The sequence below is a fragment of the Dermacentor andersoni genome, chromosome 4 (assembly GCF_023375885.2).
Source record: "Dermacentor andersoni chromosome 4, qqDerAnde1_hic_scaffold, whole genome shotgun sequence".
NCBI lineage: Eukaryota > Metazoa > Arthropoda > Arachnida > Ixodida > Ixodidae > Dermacentor > Dermacentor andersoni.
In genome coordinates, this window is record NC_092817.1 from 129,590,072 (window position 1) to 129,605,599 (window position 15,528).

Genomic DNA, 15,528 nt, shown 5'->3' on the forward strand with positions numbered 1-15,528 from the left:
TTGACCAGTAAAATACAATGTAAGACGTCGGCCTCAGCCTGCTACTCTTTGGCTCTTAGGCCGACTCCCTCGAGAGAAGCTGCCAAGTCTCTTGCCAACTGTATTTCCCTATTGGCGTCAAATATACTGACGGTTAGACTTTCGTTGCTCCTTTTTGTCCAATTTCTTGTAGCCTAGACCATGGGCTGCCGAACGTTGTTTTGTGCCCTTTCATTCTCCTTCATTTTTTTTTCTGTAGGATCGTTTCCATCTCTACCGCAGAACACATTCGTGGGAAGCGAAAGACAGAGCGATACTCTAATGTAATAAATGAGTAAAACGTGTAAGAAATAGTTTGCCTATGGCTATGCTGGTTTTCCTGGCACGAAAAACTCTACATTGGTACATATAAGTTTAACGCATGCACTTGTTGCGAAAAATAGTTGAAGATCTTTATTGCATTTCTTCCCGTGCGATGAGGCAGTCGTTGGCGCCGGCGAATGGAGACCCTATGGATGTGACTGCTTTTTCTGCCGCGGAACTTCCTTTACGCCAAGGCACCTATGTCTTGTTCGAAATTTTTTGCAAACATTTAGTCTAAAAGAGGTGTGGTGAATTGTGCCATTCGACCATCTGTCGCTATATCTTACTTGGGTTATAAATTCTCTGCGTTGTTCTTTCTGTGTGGATTTTTGCAAAAATTATCTTGAATTTGATCTGCGGCGCCTGTTCGTCGACTACATTTTTTCCGTTCTTAAATTATGCTTGCTCTGATATGAGGAACTCCGAGATTTCACCTTTACGTTTGCACTAATAATCATAATAACTTATTCGTATTCAAGCACTATCTCCACTCTTCTTTGAAGCTTTTCTTATTTAACCACGTCTTCCACTTTTTTCAATTTTTTCAGTTTTCGAATTTGAGCGACAATCTCTTGTGGCATAAACTGAGCATACCGAGTGATGGTGTTCCTGTCACACATGCTGCGCATTTTCCAGTGTAATTGCCACATCTTCTCTCCAGAGAAGAGTGGTTCTTTCCGTGAGCGACTTCACGACTTGGCCCGGCGTCCCTGAAGTTTTCAATAAATGATACCCGTTGACTAACTGGTGTAAAGACCGGTCGGTAGCTCATCTCAAATAGTTATTTCTTCAAATCAAACTCCGCCGAGCCAGCGCTCATATTCCAAAAGAGGTTTTCCATAGCTGCTACGGGCTCCAGGTCAGCGGAGCACCTTGTTCTCAGTAAACTGCTTGTTTTGGCACCCGACACACTAGAACAATAAATACGATCGACACCGTTGAAATTCCGCTCTATCGTCTCATATCTGGGTTGATAATTCTCAATTTTATTGCGATAGAAATTATGCGGAGACTTCCGGCACATTTCTGGCGTCGCCGTGACGTTCTGTATAAATTCCAAGGACGATAATATTGTCGCCACGACTTGTATGGAGCAGTCGACGATCGGGGCTCGATCTGGTGCGTGCGCAGGAAGAAAGCGGAGAGCAAACGGGTCTTCTGTTGCCCGAAAGGCCGTGAGCGGATGAGAGGGAGGAGGAGGGGCGGCACTGTGGTACGGCAGCAACTGCGCACTTGTCAACCGGGCGCATAGGGAGCTGTCGATAGCGGCTCAATTTCGCGTGCGATATATGGAGGAAAGCGGGAAGGCCGAGCGCCTTCGACTCCGCCAACAAGTGCGTACTTTACACGGCCGCCCGTGGTCGCACGTGCGTTATCTCGAAAGGGATGATCTGTCGGCTCATACCTTGTTGCACTCTGTGTTCTCGCCATTCTTGCCTATAAGCAATAGACAGCACGAAGGCCACTGCGCTCGCTGCTACAGACACGCTTGCTCACACCAGCGTTTTGACAGCGAGTGCCCGCGCTCATCAAGTGTGATTTGTTTACGTTTGAATGAGCGCGACGACATCACGCTTGCTAATTTACTTAGTAAGTGAATGTTTTGGATGAATGTTTTTAAATTGACTCTCCTTACTTACTATGTATGTTTGACGTAGTAGCTCCGCGGAAACCTGCAATTTGCGAAGAAGTAGTTAATTAAGGAAAAATGAGACATCCACCCAATCGTATCAATTGCTTCAAAGGGAACCCATACGGGCTCCTCGAAAGAAAAGCCTCGCAGTTGAAGAAAAATTCGTCCTGGTCCGGTACCCGAACCTGGGACCACCACCTTTCCGGGGCAGCCGCTCTACCATCTGAGCGAACCAGGTGGTTAGCAGATGGCGAATGGTAAGTTATGGGAAGGTCACGCAAATTTGAGTTGTTGACAAATTCGACTTCACCCGGTCATCTGCTAGCTGCTTGGTTAGCTCAAATGGTGGAGCGGCTACCCCACAATGGCGGTGGTCCCGGGTTAGAGGCCCGGACCAGGACGAACATTTCTTCAACAACGAGGTTTTTCTTTAATGGATCTCGTATGGGTTTCCTTTGTATGAATTACTACGATTGGTTGTATGTCTTATTTTTCTTAATTATTTAAGATGTCGACTAATTTAATATCGCAATCGATGCTTCGCCTTTCGGGCGAAACTGAAGCTTTTAGGAGACGTTATAAAAGTGTAGCTAAGACAACTTTCCAACTATATTTTTTTAGAACAATATTGAACATAGAGGAGCGAAACCAACAAAAAAAAACTGTGTAAGCGTGGAATCAACTAGGGACGATGTATTACCCGAAGACCTTCGTGAATTCAAGCCTGGATCCGACAGCTCCTGCACATTCAAGAAATAGCAGTCCCTTGATATCTTGTTTGGGGAGAAAAGTCTCCCAGTGAGATGCAATTCCACGTCTTCTCCGACACCAGCCCAGCTGCGTAGGCACAAGCAATTTATGCCGTGATGGACGTCCCATAAGTACGTCTCCTTCTGATCGCAAAGTGAAATTTGGCTTCTAATAGCACTGTGATGTTATTGGGTGCCAGATCACTCTAGAAAAAGGAAGAAGCAGCACGCGGAAGCACAAAGACACACCAGACTTGTATTGACGCACCAATAAAATTCTTGTAGAATACGATTGATTGTTCTCCCGGTACTCTTATGTCCTGCCATGATGTTTTCATGTGCCACTTCTAATACGCCATGTCTGAATGCTTTTGGTATGACCACCTGCTTAATGGTTCTGGCAGTGGCCCGGTGGTAAAGGCGATACAACAATCCTTTTTCTTCAACGAATTCGTAGCTGCGACCATTTCCCGAGTTAAACAACTTGCTTACTTTAGCAAAAATATGTTTCAGCATAGGGTATTTCCGCTGTTCTTCAATGAGTTGTCCTTTCGTTACGTCACGAAGGACAATTGTTGGAACACACAAGGGACGAATCTTGCCTTGTTCTTGTTCTTCAGTTTTTTAGCCACGCTCGATACATGCTGAGGCTTCCTAGGCGCCTTAGCTTCATTTCTATCGACGACGACTCCTCGTTGGGAGCAGCGGGGTGTTTCCAGTCAGAGTCAGAATGATATGGTCCACTGATGCCTGGAAGACTTCCCAGAACAAGGTCGTAGAGAAGCTCGTCCATACACGCCACTGTTAACTTGCCTGTAAAATACGGCGTGTTCACTTGTACGACAGCTTCACGCAGGTAGCTTGTTGAGCCGTCCAGAATAACAACATTGCTCGTTCTTCCCAACATATACACCTCTGAAATGAGTTCTCGTCTGACAATTGCGGCATTACAACTGGTGTCTCGCAATACACGAACACTTCTTCCTAGCAGCCGGCCTTCAACCCCTGGCATCCCGTCGATGAGGAAAGTTACAGCAGTCCCAGTGTTCTTGTCGTCGCTGTCACTTGATCGGCGAGTCTTCTTTCCTGGACGCTTTGATTCTTTCACTGGACGAGTCGGAACTAGTTGAGCTTCGGTGAGTGCACACGAAGAACTCGGTTTGTTGTCCCCGTACCGAGTTCGGCAATTTTCAGCTGTTTGTCCCGTTCTGTCACACAACTCACACTTCAGCATACGCTTAGGTGGGGTACGGCAGTCAGCAGCCAAATGTCCAAACCAGTGAGAGAGGGTGCACACGAGTTGAGGTTTCCTGGGAACTTCAATGTTTTTTCCACCAGAATCCTTTGTGTTATCGGGACCATGTCCTAGGTTCGTCCAGTTCTGCGCTTCAAGAAAGCGATCCGTTAAGCTACCAAGTACGTCAAGGGATTTGCACTCTCGCTTCCTCAAGAAAATGACTAGCTTTGGCTCACAACAGCGCAGAAACTGTTCAGAAATCATGTGATCTCGCAGACCTTCAAATATTTCAGGAAAGTTAGCCATCTCAATCCAATGATCAAAATAGGCTGAAATTGTTGCTGCTAACTGTCTTCCAGTTTCGCCCTCTACTGCTCGTGCTTTCCGTATCTTCTCTTGGTAGCCTTGAGCCGTGAATTCAAACCTCTGTAGCAAAGCTTTCTTAACCTCCGGGTAATGTAATGAATCTACGGCAGTCATCCGACCGATCACAGTTAAAGCTTCACCAGTTAGACACATGCTCCCTGCAAGAGCCCATTTTTCTTGTGGCCAGTCCTGACCTGCTGCTACGCGCTCAAATCGCTCTAAATACGCGTGTAAGTCATCGCGTTTCTCGTCGAACAAAGGAAGTAACTTCTGTGGATTGAGGGATGAAGAAGAAGCGCTGGGCGCAGTCAAAATTTCAGAAGCCACTGCCGGCACATTCAGAGCTCCTTCCTGAAGCTGCAGCTTTAGCTGCAGGATCTCACGCTGCCTCTCGTCAGCTAAGCGCGCTAATTCAGCAGCTTCCTTGATTGCTTCTCGCTCCGCAGCTCTCTCGTCCCTTTGTTTTGCACGTTCGGCCTCAATCCATCTGCGAGGTACTGCGCCTGACAATCCTATTTGGAGTCCTATAACCGTGATTTTCTCTACATTCATGGTGCCGTCTACTAATGTGTGTCTGTGCTCAAGCGAAACTGCCCTCTTTCACTGTATTTACGAGTGAATCCTGGCAGGCTCGCCAGTTTGTGATGTTATCTGGTGCCAGATCACTCCAGAAAAAGGGAGAAGCAGCACGCGGAAGCACAAACACACATCAGACTTGTATTGACGCACATAACACATAGAAAACGGCACATACACGCGGCAGTTCCCCACAATACCTCATAGACGACATGCAGCTATATCTATGTACCGGTCAATTATAATTGTCCTACAGTTCCGGCTGAAGCGCGTGTCGCCGTGTGAGAGACCTCGTGGAACCGATGTCGGCCAGCGGGGTCGGACAGCAGTGTCGGCCAGCAGGGTCGGACAGCCATTTTGGGCGGCCGGGTCGCACAGCCGGGTCGGACGGCAGGGTCGGACAACAGGGTCGCACCGCCTCGCGGGGCTAACGTGGTCCTGCGCAACAGTCGATATACGGGAGCCTCCGCGTGCCCTGTTTCCCTCCTGTGGGGCTTTCCCTCGGCAGCCCACGGCCGCAGTCACCGGCTCACGTCCACAGCTGGAGGGGTAGCCCTGTGGCCGCTCACTCGAAAACTCGATCACCTCGCTTCAGGACCGCCAGCCTTCCTGGACCAGTTGCCCAGCGGAAGAGCTGGGCGAGGTAGTCTCTCAGCCGGCGACCACGTTGACTCGGGTGTGGCGTAGTGACGCGGCCGGCGATAGGTCCTATGGGCCGGACACCCAGCGAGGAAGCTCTGTGGTCTCGAACGCCGAACCTCGCGCACTGCTCACGCCACGGGGCCACGGGCCACCCTCTCTCGCGCCACGCTTTTTGAGGCGCCGCTGTCTACGCTCTAAATCGGTGTCGATGATGATGATGGCTCTCTCGCGGGTATTTGCAAAAAGTCGCTGTCCTCATCGCCACGGCACGGCGCACTGTCTTCATATGTTCATGCTTCACACTCCCACGCACCACATATTATCACGAGCACAACGACACTATCACCTCGGGGCCCTTTAGGTGCGTTGGTTGGCGCACGAATGCTGTCTTACATGAATAGTTGCATGTAGTAGCCTTCATCTTGAGAATTCTATGTGCACCGACTCTACGACGGTATTTTCCTTGAACCAAGATGACTGCACAAAACTTGAGCACTTAGCGGTGTTGGAATCGCACCGCTGGCACGAGTTGTTGGGGTCTCGGTGCTGACGCCCGTTATTGCCAATGGGTCGCAAGCCCCAAGGGTAGCGTTGGCCTGGCGGCCTGGGGCACTGGAAGCATCCGAAGGTCCCGGCAAAGCATGAGAAGACTGGTAACAGAACAACTTGTTTATTCTAACATAGCAAAAGAGCGGCCGGTCAGGTCGACCGAAGTGGAGAGACGGGAGAGCACGTAACTCAACAGTACAAATCGGAGCCTCTCTCCTGGCGTCCGGGGGCAGCTGCTCTTATACCCTCGGCGTCGCGGTCCAAAAGAGAAGGTCACGGGATGAAGGTCACGGGATGAAGGTCACGGGACGGCGGAGCATGACCCCACGACGGCGCGAACTGTCGGGCCGAGAGACGTGCTGAACCGAGTGTAGTGACGCATCGGCCAACCTTCACTTGGGGAGCTCCGCTCCCCTGATGCCGCGCTTTGACAAGCGTGGGCACACACACACACACACACACGAAGACACGTGGCACTGAAACACGCCTGGACACGCTTGGCGGGTAGGCGTTGCGGCGGCGTCGGACGGGCCAAAATGTCCGCCGCTTTGAACAAAGCCCCGGCGTCCGTTGCATCCGCGCCGGCATTACCGCGCGTTGTAGGCGAAACGTAACAGACCGCCCCGCCGGGGGAAGGAGATCCCGAAGGTCAGGGGACTGCATCCGCTGTCCGGAGGGATGTCGCTCGATGATGCTCATAACCGAAGTTGGGCGTCCTTGGGCGTTTCTTGAGCGCAGCGCACAGAGAAGGCCTCGTTCTCACGTTCAGGTGCACACAGGACACTGCAAAGTGACTTCGGGAGAGTTGACATTTTTGTTCTCGTTTCCGGCAAGCGTTAGAACCACGCCAAAAGTCAACCGCTCAGTCAGCAAGCACGGCACAACCCTCACTAAGCCCTGCCAGGCTCTTTCCCCCTTTTTACTGCTGCCTAGTTCCTTACAGTAGTTTAGCAGCACTCAGAACGCGTCCACAAATCGGAAAATTGCACTAGAAAGCACATCATCACTTTGAAACACTACACAAAAGCAATAGGTTAAAAATCCTGCCTCAGGAAGAAAAACATCAGTAACAAGCAATTTTGAGGCTGATTCCCACGTTAGGGGCTTCGACTTAAGCCATCGGCGTTACCGTTGAGACTCCCCTTTTTGTAACGCACCTCAAAGGAATATTGTTGCAAAGCGAGGCTCCAGCGCAGGAGGCGGCCATTTTTGGGAGAGATGGTCTGCAGCCATTGGAGAGGGCAGTGATCCGTTTCAATGATAAACCTCGAGCCGGCTAGGTAACATGACAATTTCTGAACGGCCCACACAATACACGCACACTCTTTCTCGGTGGCGCTATACGCCTGCTCACGACTCGTCAGCTTACGACTAGCATACAGGACGGGGTGTTCTACTTCTCCATTTTCCCGTTGGCACAGTACAACGCCCATGCCTCGCTCACTAGCATCACACTGAACAACGAACCCTTTTGTGTAGTCGGGCGATCGTAGCACAGGCTGGCTTGTTAGGGCGCTCTTTAGGGCGCTAAAAGCTCTTTCCTTTGTCTCGTCCCAGACGACTGTTTGCGGCTCTGTCTTTCTTAGAGCATCCGTTAGGGGAGCCGCGATATCAGAGTACCTGGGGATGTACCTCTGATAGTAGCCGGCGACACCTAAGAATGACCGAATATCGGTCTTCGTGCGCGGTTGCGGGAAGTCTCGCACAGCGGCCACCTTTATTTCAGAGGGGCGGCGTCGACCCCGACCAATCACGTGTCCGAGGTAGACAACCTCGGCCTGTGCTAACTGGCACTTGGGAGCCTTGACTGTCAAGCCCGCATCGCGCAGGCGGGTTAGCACTGCCCGCAAGTGCGCCATATGTTCCGGCCAGGATGCGGAGAATATCGCTACGTCGTCTAGATACGGTAAAGCGAATTCTTGCTGTCCCCGCAACACTTTATCCATGAGGCTTGAAAAGCAGTATGGCGCGTTCTTCAAACCAAAACTCAAAACTTTAGGACGGAAAGTCCCCATTGGTGAAATGAACGCCGCATACCTACTAGCCTCTTCTGTAAGTGGAACCTGCCAATAACCCCTGACAAGATCTAGGGTGGAAATAAACTGAGCGCTACTCACTCTCTCAAGGCGCTCCTCGATGTTAGGGATCGGATAAATTTGATCCTTAGTGATGGAATTAAGCCTGCGGTAGTCGACGCAAGGACGAGGTTCCTTGCCCGGTACCTCAACTAAAATCAAAGGGGAGGTATAATCACTCTCACCCGCTTCAATAACACCGAGCTGTAGCATTTTCTTTACCTCAGCCTCCATAATATCGCTCTGGCGGGGTGACACCCGGTACGCCTTGGATCGTACTGGCTCTGGGGAGGTAAGTTCTATGTCATGAGTAAGGACAGAAGTCCTACCAGGCCTCTCAGAGAACAGACCTTGAAACTCTTGTAAGAGCTGGTGTAGTTCGGTTTTCTGCTCAGGCGACAGCGATGCTTTACTTATTAAGTCACTAATGACTTGATCGGTGTCTTTCCTGTTCGTCACTGAGCCTAGTCCCGGAAGCTCGACCGGAAGCTCTTCTAACTTTCCCGCATTGGAAATTTCCTCTCCAGTATCTGGTGCCTTTAACGCTACAGGCTCAATTTTATCCCGTTCGGGCGTGCTCTGAATACCAGCTTGCTGCGCCTCTGACCCTTTCTCATCGTTCAACAACGTCGGCCCCGCATCTACCGCCTTTGCAGCGAGCTCCCGAACCTTCGATCTGGTTAAGGCCTGAACGCTAGCCTCACCAAACAAAAGCCCCTTCTCGCGCAGGAGGTGATCGGACCTGTTTGAAAATAAGTACGGGTACTGGGGGGGCAGCATAGATGACACTGCGGCCTCCGTCTCAAGTGCTCCGAAAGGTCCTTCAATAAGCACCTTTGCTACCGGCAGACACACGCTATGAGCTTCCACTGCTTGCTTGATCCATGCGCACTCGCCCGTGAACATATAGGGTTCTACGTAAGAGGGGTGAACGACATCCATCGTAGCTGCGGTATCGCGAAGCACTCGGCACTCTTTCCCGTTCACGAGGAGGTCTCGCATGTAAGGCTCGAGAAGCTTCATGTTCTCGTCAGTGCTGCCTAATGAAAAAAACACGACTTTTGGTTTTGTTTCTGGGCACTGCGCCGAAAAGTGTCCCGGCTTCTGGCACGTATAACACACGCGCACTTGCCTCATCTCGAACCGCTTTCTGCGTTCGGCTTCGGCTGCCGCCGTCTCCTCACGTTCGGTCGGACACTGCGCCGAAAAGTGACCCGGCTTCTGGCACGTATAACACACGCGCGCTTGCCTCGTCTCGAACCGCTTTCTCATGGGCGTGAACTTCGGCCTCTCAAACTTGGAGCCAAATTCACCCTTTTGACCGTCCTTAGCTCCGCGAGCCCGACGCGTCACAAACTCCTCGGCTAACTCAGCGGCTCTAGCCACCGTACTAACGTCTGGCCTATCCAAGACCCAGTACCGCACGTTCTCAGGTAACCGACTATAAAACTGTTCTAGCCCGAAACACTGCAGAACTTTCTCGTGGTCACCAAACGCTTTCTCTTCTTTGAGCCACTCCTGCATGTTTGACATAAGCCTATACGCAAACTCTGTATATGACTCACTTCTGCCTTTCTCATTTTCCCGAAACTTCCGACGGAACGCCTCCGCTGACAGCCGGTACTTTTTTAGCAGACTCGATTTCACTTTGTCGAAATCCTCTGCCTCCTCTCTCTCCAAGCGAGCGACTACGTCGGCCGCCTCGCCGGGTAGCAAAGTGAGCAAGCGCTGTGGCCACGTTTCCCGAGAGAACCCCTGCTTCTCGCACGTTCGCTCAAAGTTAACCAGGAACAAACCAATGTCCTCTCCAAGCTTAAACGGCCGCATCAGGTCAGTCATTTTGAACAATACTCGTTCTCCTGCACCGTGTGCCTGATTTCCATTACGAGCGCGTTCCATCTCTACCTCGAGACGCTTCATTTCCAACGCGTGTTGACGGTCGCGCTCTTCTTTTTCTTTCTCTTTTTGTTCTTTTAGTTCGCGCTCCTGTCTTTTTGCCCGCTCCTCAATGGTCTCAAGGCAATCCGACAGCTCGTCATCCTCAGCTTCTAACTCAAGAATAGCCCTTAGCAGTTCTGGTTTTCTGAGTTTGTCTGAGACATCCAGACCCAACTCTCTTGCAAGCTCCAGCAATATCGGTTTGCGCAACGACTTCAAATCCATGGCTGCTCTGAATGCTGCTTTCTCTACTGTCTACTATTGTCTTGCCGCAAACTAACCCGGCAGCAACGACAACCACAATTACCAGCTCTGTTTCTAACACTAACAAAAGCCTGGCAAAACTCAGAAGAAGAAAGTCCCGCACTCACCAAACCTCGCAGCCAAGAATTCCGCGCAGTCGTTCCGCTGCAGGCAACCAGTCATCACACAGGGCTCGTTGCACTGCTCCCGGATGGTCGTTGTGCTGCTCAGCATACAGTCAACCGCATCTCTTCGCTGCTGGCCTCCGTTGTCGCGATCTCACCGCTGGCAACCAGATATTGTAATCGCACCGCTGGCACGAGTTGTTGGGGTCTCGGTGCTGACGCCCGTTATTGCCAATGGGTCGCAAGCCCCAAGGGTAGCGTTGGCCTGGCGGCCTGGGGCACTGGAAGCATCCGAAGGTCCCGGCAAAGCATGAGAAGACTGGTAACAGAACAACTTGTTTATTCTAACATAGCAAAAGAGCGGCCGGTCAGGTCGACCGAAGTGGAGAGACGGGAGAGCACGTAACTCAACAGTACAAATCGGAGCCTCTCTCCTGGCGTCCGGGGGCAGCTGCTCTTATACCCTCGGCGTCGCGGTCCAAAAGAGAAGGTCACGGGATGAAGGTCACGGGATGAAGGTCACGGGACGGCGGAGCATCACCCCACGACGGCGCGAACTGTCGGGCCGAGAGACCTGCTGAACCGAGTGTAGTGACGCATCGCCAACCTTCACTTGGGGAGCTCCGCTCCCCTGATGCCGCGCTTTGACAAGCGTGGGCACACACACACACACACACACGAAGACACGTGGCACTGAAACACGCCTGGACACGCTTGGCGGGTAGGCGTTGCGGCGGCGTCGGACGGGCCAAAATGTCCGCCGCTTTGAACAAAGCCCCGGCGTCCGTTGCATCCGCGCCGGCATTACCGCGCGTTGTAGGCGAAACGTAACAGCGGCCAATCGGATCAGTTAGATAACATGAGTGTCGCGGCGGGGATACTGCCCCTTATAAATATATCAATCTGATTTACTGATGTATGGTGTATAGCTTGAATAAGTGACTTCTAGCTCCATGTGTCGGATGGCGCTAACAGGTTAGATGGAGCAATAAACAAGTGCCCTTTGTAGCAGCTCACACTTCATCGATGGAAAAAAAATTGAGATTGCTGCAGTTCATGCAAGAACGACAACGAAAATTTTCCATCTAATCACGGACTTTTAGCGTTTCATCTAGCTTCAGCGCCTTTTTCAGGATCGAAGCTTGGGTGTTTAGACTTAAGGACCAGTGCCTACACCTGACAAAATATATTGGTCGCCTGATGCAACAAAAGTACTACTGCTTGAGCACTATTGGATTAACTGCACCCAACGTAACGACTATTGACAGAACTTATCTGTATAGTACGAGGATGACAAGTGGAATTCGCGTCTAGTATTGCGAATTTCCGCTCATTCATAGGCACCCGTGGCACTCTCAGAGTCGGCTGATGTTGGCCGCTCATGGATTTTCCGCAAAAACAGAATCACCCAATCAACGGCTCAGAAAATCACTACCACTCAACACTGGTAGTCCTGAGAGCTTTTCACCAGCTTCCGCATAGGGGCGTACGCGACCCGCTTACGCAACTCATAGAGTAGTACTGGATGTACCGAGCGCGTATCCTATTAAAGAAGGTGATGCATTGCAGCTATGTCGGCAAACATTTCGCTGTACGGTCCAGGAATGACTCCCACCGCAACCAAGTCACCGGATGACTGCGACAACCCCATTTAAACTTGCTGCTTCCGTCGTTAACGTCCCGTACTTAGCGCGGACAGAAGCCGAAGATGGAAAGTGTAAGGTTGCGTATTTCACGGAGGCTCTTTCGCCAGTACTCGCTCTCGCGCTCATCTCCAGCATGACCACTTAGGTCATCATAATGTGGTGCTGACGGCTTGTCGGCCGAAGGGGACTATCTAGTGATATCTACGCAGGCCATGCGCGGACCTGTCGAAAAATTGACGTGTTACATGAAATAGACAGCGACAACAAGCCTTCATTGAAGTTTATTAGGCCTAATACCAGTCGGTGGGGGAGTGAATGGCGGGAGCGGCTGTTCTTATCATGGAAGGCTACACACCGTAAAATTCTCGGAAGAGCCTGCCTGAAGTTTGATTAAGACATGCAGCGCTGACAGCATTCGAAGCAGTTATCCAAACCAGGTCTGCCCGATACAAACAAAGCCTGGCGTTTGATGGCAGCCAACCGACTGCATGGACGTCGTACACTAGTGTACCATACCATACAGATGAAGTCATAGGTAACTCAAGCTGAGCAGATGACACTCGTGGAAACGCCTAGCGAATGTTTCTAATGGGCAACTTCTAGAAGCGATGAGGAAAGAAATATCTTCTGCAACTACAATCTCCTCATTTAGAGCCACGAGAACAGCCACAAAGTTATAGGTAGGCGATCTCGTGGCCGTAGGTTGTGGGACCTTACCCCGGCAACTGTATATATAAGGTCATGGAGGTTTTCGGAAGTCCACATGATCGCGTGCGCTTCTTCAGAGTGAAGCAACGAGCTGTTTTTCTTATAGCCAGACCTATTTAGAAACGCTAGCCGCTTGAACTGTGTGACAAAATGCGTGTCAGGGCAGGCAATTTCGCTTTAATCGCAAGATTGTGCCTGTCAAAGAAAAAGAAACACAAGCGCGCGCGCGATTACAAGGAAAAAAGACGAGAACTCTTAACCACCACCTGGGCATTCGAAGGACAAGTCAGTTGACTGAAAACTATTTGGTTGGCATATCTGCCAGTCTGCGGAGATTACTGCGCAATCAACTGGTATGACATCCGCCAAGTCTAATGAAAGATGTTGTGCACGTCAAGAATTACAGTTGTTTCTGAAGCATTACAATTTGCGTAGTTACGTTATCCGCGCATTGTCGGCCCCTGAAATTCCAAAAGGCAATTAGGCACAAAGATTGCGCAACAAAGCCATCATTATAGTAGACATTCCTGCGAAAGTTATTTTTAATCAGCAAATCGAAATACTGCCTTTCATACACACGGGATTCATTTATTTAAGAGAGGCTCAAATAATGTGAAAGTAAACACGACTTAGCATCACATGCGAAAGAAAAAAAAAATCTGCGGATTTTAGCCCTTCCTCCGGTTAATTTATTGCGGAAAGAGACGCCTCCAGATAGATTAACGCGATGTTTCTTACGAATATATTGCTATTTGTGGAAGCAGAAAACTTTCTCTGCTGTGGTACAGTCAGCAATGACGCAAACCACACGTCCACAACGCGCAGTACGGCAATATGTAACAATGCAGAGACGCTAATGACGTGCTAAATTATCTCTATAGAATTGAAACGAGCTCGACAGGAATATATTCCAGCCTTTAGACGACAGGAGTGCCTCCATATCTGTGTAATATTGCTTGGAATATTCGGCGTGTAAGCAGGGAACAGTCACACCAAAAGGGCGGAGTTTGATAACGAGGCCTTTATTGCGAAATCAGGGGCAAGTGAACAACAGGCTTTCATACTTGCACTTTCCGGTGGCCCACTTTTCTAGACACTTCGTAACTTCGTTCATATAGCAGCTTGAGGGTGGGCAAAAACAAAATAATTTTTTCACCGCTTGAGTGCAGCCCATTTGTTCTCCATATTGGTCTATCATCACAAGAAGTTTGCACAGGCAATTACCGCACCTTATTTGTATCGCCGCAAATGCCTTGGACAGTGGGTTACCGGAGATGCCAGTTCCTAAAGAAGATAAAGGGCAGTTATATTGCAGGCTGAATGAAGTATCCACTTCTGAAGTACGTGCCAGCGCCGTAAACCTGCCGGGAATTGTGCGTCGGCTACTTAGGACTGTTAAATGCAACTGCGAATGAATTTTCGCGTACGCGTCAAGATTTTTGGCAGCCGACATGGCATATGCCGGTATTATGCGAGAATAGTTCGTTTAAAAAAAAAACAATATTTTACAGGAGACGCTAAATAACAGTATCTTCATGCCCATAGCTCCATCCCTAAGCCAAAAATGTTTTCACAGTGCAACTGCTGGACCCAACACAATGTACATTATCCACTTCCTCTGACTTCTGTTCTTCATTGACGCCAAAAAGACATGCACGTTTCAAGCACATTGTAACTGAGAAACTTTACTGAACCGTCATATATAATAAGTTTCACAACATACTCATACTAATATCGGCACAAAATTTTCTCAACTCCACGTCTAAAGGTATTCTTACTAAATATCTGCGCATGTGCTTTAATAACAAGCACTAGTTGCCAACACCCCCCGCTGCAGCTGTTAATGTGTAAGGACATTCTGAGATCAAACATGTATTTGCAGTCAGAGATATTAAAGAATGCAACCCACGATCACAAAATATTTTTTCTTGCAGATAAACCCGTAGTGCTCTACATTTTAGAGTCCACTTTCGACTTGAACTTATTTTACAACGTTAGGCTTGCAAAAACTCACAGAAGAGAGTGTAACTAGTGCGGTTCCTAAATGTAAAAGAAGCAAACGGGCCAAAATCGCACTGAGGGCGAACGAACCGCAGCTACGAAGCACTGGAAGCTCTACAGTAACCCGATTTGAGGAACCACGTCTTCACCATTTAATACCTGTGTCACACGGGCACATTTGGAAGGCCTTCCAGTCAACGGCCTTTGAAACGCCACAACTCTATCGACTCAAAGGAGTTGTCGCGCTGCTACACGGCACTTTCGAAAGGCCGTTCAGTGGTTCACGCGTTTCTCGCAAAATTGGGTGGCGCTGCGGATATTTATTTCCGTTTTCATGTCACGAAAGGTTAAACAACATTAAAACCATTTAAAAGCACTATAATTTCTTCCATGTTTGTTTACAAATTAAAAAAGATTGCTTATACATTGCCATACATATATGTTTAGTTTTTAAGTTGTTGAGTAGCGAAACTGCTGCAACGTTTGTGCCGCTCGATGCAGCTGCCGTTTCGGTGTGTGTTCGCACATGTCAAGTGGCGAAAACACTTTATTGAAAAATCAATAACACTCATATATAGTATTTTTAGAGCATTTGGTCTGATTTGTTCTCTCTAACCGTGAGTACGAGACCACTATGAACGAGAGGGCATGTTCGTGCTGTTTCCGCTTCCGTTGCTCAAAGGCCATCGAGATTTCGT

General features: G+C 49.5%; 1 long non-coding RNA gene across 1 annotated transcript in view; it reads right to left on the reverse strand.

The window, feature by feature from the left end:
- Positions 1 to 13,830: 13,830 nt before the first annotated feature.
- The window catches only part of LOC129380102 (uncharacterized), a 58,387-nt gene continuing 56,689 nt past the window's right edge, over positions 13,831 to 15,528 (reverse strand). The window contains exon 5 of the long non-coding RNA XR_011893637.1: positions 13,831 to 14,113. This is a non-coding gene — a long non-coding RNA (uncharacterized lncRNA). The remainder of the gene's footprint in view (positions 14,114 to 15,528) is intronic.